Consider the following 6,716-nt stretch of genomic DNA (forward strand, 5'->3'; position numbering starts at 1 on the left):
CTATTTTTAATATTTTATTTCTTTCTTGTAGAAATCTGAACCTGCACTGCTGGTCCCTAAAATCTCTGTTATTATTCACATAAAGGAATGACAGTCACTGTATCCATCAGCTGAGTTAATGGGGTAATTGCACACCACCTTAAACACTCTCCCCCTGCACCACCAGCATAGAGTGGCAGCAGTGTGTACTATCTACAAGATACACTGCAGCAATTCACCCAAGATAGACTGCAGCATTTCACTAAGGCTCCTCCAACAGCACCTTCCAGACGTACAAGCTCTACAAGAAGGACAATGGCAGCAGGTGCATGGAAACACCACCATCTGCAACTTCCCATCCAAGCCACACACAATCCTGAATTGCAACTATGTTGCCATTCTTCTCTGTTGTTGGATGAAAAACCTGGAACTCCTCTCCTAACAGCACTGTGGGGGTACCGACATAACATGGACTACAGCGGTTCAAGAAGGCAGCTCACCACCACCTTCTCAAGGGCATTTAGGGATGGGCAATAAATGTTGGTCTTGCCAGCAATGCTTGCAGCCCATGAATTAATTTTTTAAAAGCAGCTAACTGTTCTCATAGGCAAAGATTCCCGGGAAATCGTGGTGCGCTTCCGGACCACAGAATCCTCCCCAATAAGGAGGAAGTTCAAGTGCTGAAAAACTACAGTTAAAAATACAAGATGTCAGAAACACACAGCAACACTGCTCCCATTACAGGTGGGAAGGTTTGAATCCCTGGAGCACACGTGTATAAACTTAGTCCTAGCAGCTCTAACAAGATATAAAAATTAGTTAACATTTCGTATTGGATGCTGTTAGGGACAGTTGTGTGATATTGGGTGCTGTTGTACACTGTTCATAATTGGATGCTGTCATTCTAGCCATTGTCTAAAACTGAACCAGAATGTTCACAACTTCAACACCCTGTTTCACCCCGTGCTGGGTTTCAGATCCCAGATCCTGTCCTTCATGAAGGCTGCCTATCTCCACCTGCATAATGTCAGCCACTTTTGCTCCTAACTTGTTTGATGTTAAATGTCCAGTTAAGTCAGGGAGACTTGAGAATCCTGGTGATCACCAAGTGATAGATGATAGACAAGAAAAATTACAAAGGTCATAAAATAATAAAGTTGAGAAATGTGTTTAATGGCATTGATTCCTAGCTGATTTAAATTTACATTCTGGCTGGAAGATACTTTTTTTAAAAAGGCAAAACAGAATTGTAGATTAGCAGTTTCTTTAGAAATGGCAGTTCACAGCTTAGACTAAACTGTAGCATTTCATCACAGACTTTAAACACCATTTGCTACTGAAATCTTCAGCAATGCCGTTGTCACCTCAATACTCAATTATTCCAATGCTCTCCTGGCTTTTCTACCATCTTCCATAATCTTCAGCTCATCTCAAACTTTTCTCCTATATCAAGTCCCATTAGCCTCTGGGCTTACTGTCCTAAGTTGGCACCTCCTTAAACTCCTTTACTATATCATTTCACCCCAAAACCAATGGCAAAAAGCCACACACACTGCTTTATCTCTAAGATTCTATTTCCAATTGTTAATGGTATGTTAATTATATTGTTGGGCTACACAGGTGAAGGGCATTGTTTAAATATTTTGAGCACTTATAAATAGGGGACCCGGGAATGATATTTTGGGTTAGTTAATGCTCAAAACGTCAACTCTTTTCTTCTCTGCCGATGCTGCCAGACCAGCTGAGTTTTTCCAGGTAATTCTGTTTTTGTTTTGGTTTAGTTAGTTAAGTTTCCTTTGACGTTTTGATTTTTGTTACAGTGCCCCTTCAGGGGGTGTCATCCCCTCTCTTTTATTGATTTTTGTTTTTTTTTTAGTAAAACAAGAAAAACAATAAATTGTAAGTATAAATAGGGAACAGCTGGGGCATGGGGGTTGTAGGAGGAGAGCTGAGACTGAACAAAGTCTCTCAATAAAATAAAGCTTTGTTTCTTGGTTTTGACTTCACCAACCAGCTTAGATCCTGTTAACACCCGTTCCCCACCCAAACTACCTCCTAATTCTACCATCACTCTGCAGTTTCCAACCCATCCAACCCATGTTATCTCCAAAATAATTTCTGTCATCTAACCTATCTTCTGCTCCTGTTATCTCATTTTCAATCTCCACTGTAACAAGATAGTAACAAAATTTTGGCATCCTGTCTGGCCTAGAGCTGGAAAACCATATCATATTCATCAACATGGCCACTTGCATTTATCTCTGCAACGTTATCTGCCTCATCGTACTATGACTATAATCTTTATTCATTCCACCGTCATTGTTATTTCATCAATGTCCTCATTGTCAAGATTTTGTTCTTCACCCTTCAAATTTCCACTTCCTACATTTTGTTCCCACATTAAGTCCTATTTGTCCATCGCTCTTGCTGAAGTACATTGATTTCCTATCCCCATCCATGTCTTCATATCTTTCTATGCTCTTGCACCTAACTTCCACAATCTCTTCAAGGTTTAAAACTGCTTCCGGACTCTACAGCAATCTGATTCTGGCCTCCTATCCAGCTCCACTTCTCATCAATCCACTGTTGGTGCAGAGACTCTAGTCTCCTCAGATCTACTCTCCCTGCTGAAATCCCACCAACTCTTCAACTCTCTCTGTTCTTCAAAATCCTTGTCAAAATCCTTCTTTGCAATCAGGATTCCTGTCATCTCTCCTAAATCACACATCATAGTTTGGTATCTTTTTATATAAACTTTTTCTCCCCTCTCCCCTGCCCTCCACCCACCATGTAAAGAATCTTATGATAGTTTCCAATATGAACAGAAAATGCTGGAAATACTCAGGAGAACAGACAGCATCTGTGGAGCGAGAAAAAGATCTAACGTTTCAGGCCTGTGGCCTTTCATCAGATACGGTATTTTGTGATACTTTCTACATAGAAGTAACTGTTACATACCATTGGGTGCTGCAGGGTACCACTGGCTACTAGCAGTCACTTTTGTATGCTGCTCTGTGACATTAGATGCCGTTGTGTATTTTTGTGTAACTGTAGGATACTCCTTGCGTATTTTTATACATGGTTGTGCACTATTGGGCATTGTTGAGTACTGTAAGGTGCTGGTGCGCTCTGCTAAGTGCTGCTGCACATTGTTGAACATTGTTGTGCCCTGGTGAGTGCGGGCCTGCACGGTTGGGCATTGTTGTGGGCTGCTCATGCTGTTGGACACTGTTGAAAGTTGTTGTACAATACTGTGTATTTGTGCACTGTAGGGCTCTTGTGCACTACAGAATACTGTTGGACACTTTAAGTACAGTTGGATTCTGTTGTGTACAATTATGTATTGCCAGTGCTGTTGTGATCTATTGGATAGTCTTGTGGCTGCATTTTCCCATCTCTATTCCAGGCTATGTAGTAGAAACCCATTACTATTCCAGTAGAGACTAGCTAACATTGTACAGAACAAGATTGAACATGACCTGTACGAAGTAAAACTTTGTGTGTGCAAAATAATTATTTCACACACACAATGTATTGAAATAACACCATTTTGGTTTGCTCTTCAAATATGCATCGATCTCAAATTAATTTAATTGATTTTGTCCCCACTCACCTTTGCCCACCCCAGGTGTCAAATTAGAAATGATTTCCAGATGCCTCCAACAAGTAAATGATGAGTGAAAGCAAACAAGGTGATGGGGCTTAGGCTGGGCGTGTGTCGGAAAGGGATCCCGTTTAATTGTCCTTCCCTCCTCTCCTCAGAGACTGTTTCAACTAAACTTTGCGGGTCCTGATTTCAATAAAACTATTGAGTCTGAGAGTGAGTCTGAGTGAATCAAAACACAGAATTAATGATCATTTCCAAGCCAATGACCAAATCAGTACATTGCCAGTAATGATCAGTTGCCTCACAAACCAATCAACCTCACTTACTTTACAGAACCTACCATGATGTTGTCAACTCATCATCTAAACAGGAAAAGGAAGGAATAATGCAGGAAAATAAAATGTCTAATCAATGTCACACTGAGAGATAGATGGGATATAATACTTAAATATCTGGGTGTTAAAAATGAGGAAGAGCAGAGAGGAATGACACCTCCTCTTTGTATAACGTTGTTCACCACAAAGACTCAGACTCAAATTTCAGCCATGAAAAATAAAAAGCCATAATGAAATACTGGATGGTCAAATTCATTGAAGTCGTCCTTTAATTAGCTATTTTAGAGAATAAAGCTGATGCTGTGTCTATTAAATCCTTCAAAAAAAATAAACAGATAAACATCTGATTGACAGTAGAAGTAGGTATGCTCTGGACTGGGATGATCAAATACTCCATAGGACAAAAAGGCTCAAACCTTGACAATAAAAATAGTTAGTTTGCAAGTCACAACATAATTAATACCTAAATCAGCCAGCAAATTCAGTCAAGGAGATATTGCTGGAATTGTGAATCCCCAGAACTTGTTGGTTGATTAAAAATGTTCTGTTGCTTGCCTTACACAAACAGCAGCCCTTCTCCTACCTCTCCACTATTTCTAAGTTGGTTTTCGCATTAAGCTCAAATTTTTAAAAATAAAATACTGCAGGTGCTGGAAATCTGAAATAAAAAATACAGAAAATTGTGTAAATACTCAGCAGATCTGGCAGCATCTGTGGAGAGAGAGCCAGAGTTAATCTTTCAGGTCAATGAGCTCTCATCAGTACTGGAAAAATTAAGGGATGTAATCGGTTTAAAGTAAGTACGAACACGAGGAAAGGAAGGGCGGGGGAAGGAGTAAAAAACAAAAGAGAAGGTCTGAATTAAGGTGGAAGGCAGGAGAGATTAAATGACAAAAGAACTGATCGTGCAAGGCAAAACCGGGTGGCAATAGGGCAAGTAAAGAAATAAAGATGTGTCTACAGGAGATGTAATGGGAAATTGCAGTATCATTACCAATAGTTGCCATACAAAAACTAAACAAAATTAAAAAGGGGCAGAGGTTGTGATCTGAAATTATTGAACATAATGCTGAGCCTGTAAAGCTGTAAGTTGCTTAGCCAAAAGATGAGGTATTGCTGTTCCTTGAGCTTACGTTGACCTTCATTGAAACAGTGTAGGAGGCTGAGGACAGAGTGGGAGTCGAGAGGAGTGGAAAGTTAAAATGACAAACAGCTAAAATGGAAGTTTGGAGTCACGCTTGCAAATGGAACGGAGGTGTTCTGCAAAGTGGTCACTCAACCTGCATTTAGTCTCCCTAGTGTAGAGGGGACTGCATCGTGAACAGCAATTACAGTGTGCTAAATTAAAAGAAGCACAAAGTTAATCACTTTTTCACCTGGAAGGAGTCTTTGGGGCTTGGACAGTGAAGAGCTCAAATTAAACTTGCTGCCACAAATAGAAATGGTACTCAACAGTGTAAGTACCCTTTTAATAGTACGTTAATGGAATGCCAATAAATCTCCCTATCCCAGAAAGAAAACTATTTAATCTATTCCTCCATAGAGTAAATTCTTCTGAGATTTAAAACATTTTAAATTTCAAATGTTTTAATTTTTTTCTTGTTTTCCCTTTATTCTTTTTCTCTTCATCCATCCCTTAGTGTTCTCTCTTTATTTCTCTTCCTGCACCTGATTTCATTTTGAATTCACCTTCTGTAATTTACCCTCTTTGTCAGTTATTCTTCTGTTCATTTTTCACCCCTTCATTCCCATTGCTTAAGGAGGTACACTGCTGGTTCCATCATTCACCAAGGTTTCAGTTGCAGTTGTCAGCTCAGACTTCCAGCAACTTTGTAAGTAAAGTGTTTTAAAACATAAAACTCTAGCTAAAAGGACATGCTGCAATATCCCTCTATCCAACAAATTCTGGACCAATATTTATCGTCCCTAAAAGCCACAGGATTCTCATGGATAAAGGGGGAGTAGCACTAGCAATGTAGTGCTGTGGAACTATTCAGGGACACTCGGAAGTCTGTGCCTGTTATCCATGGACAAAGAACCGTAATCCACTTCTGTTACATTCATTAACATGCTTTCCACTCACCGTCACCTTAAACAGCTGAATAACATTCAAAAGGTTGAGCACAGTAAGCTGCTTAAAGGCTATCTCTCTGTGGTCTTAGGCCATTGTGAATTGGAGTGTGGGAGTCTTATTAATTTGCTGATTTGAAATGCATAACAAACCAGGTCAGATGGACCCCAATCACAAGCTCTACTCCAGCTATTCAATCTCCACAGGGAAATTTCTTCACAAGCATTCCCGGATCCCTAATGATAATGAGGCAAAATTGCAGGTATTCACCAATCCTTAAAAACCAATCTTCATTCCCAGTTGGAATTCTCTACCCCACCCGCCAATCCCAGCAAATCTTGCCAGAACGGAGCACTTCAAAGCATGCAATGCTAAATAGATTTGTTCCTGTATCATTCAACTTAAATAAAAATTCCCTATTAGTTTTTGCGCCAAGTTTTGCAACAAGCTGTGGTGATTTATTATCCTTGGGGTTTTTTTTTTGTTACAGAGGCCAATTTTTGCATTAACAATGGCGTGCTTCCTTCCCAAGCTTCATTTATCAGCAAATTCTAGTCCGTCATATTTACCAACATCTCGAATAATTCAGGAGCTTTGGAATGAGAGGAAATTTGACAAAGTGCCCGAGTTTACAAAATAGGAAGCTCAAATTTTAAATATATATAAATCTTAATTTTATCCTGTTAATTTATTAAAATAGATTGGAAAACAGGCTTGACGGAGA

Source organism: Carcharodon carcharias, chromosome 10 (assembly GCF_017639515.1).
Source record: "Carcharodon carcharias isolate sCarCar2 chromosome 10, sCarCar2.pri, whole genome shotgun sequence".
Taxonomy (NCBI): domain Eukaryota; kingdom Metazoa; phylum Chordata; class Chondrichthyes; order Lamniformes; family Lamnidae; genus Carcharodon; species Carcharodon carcharias.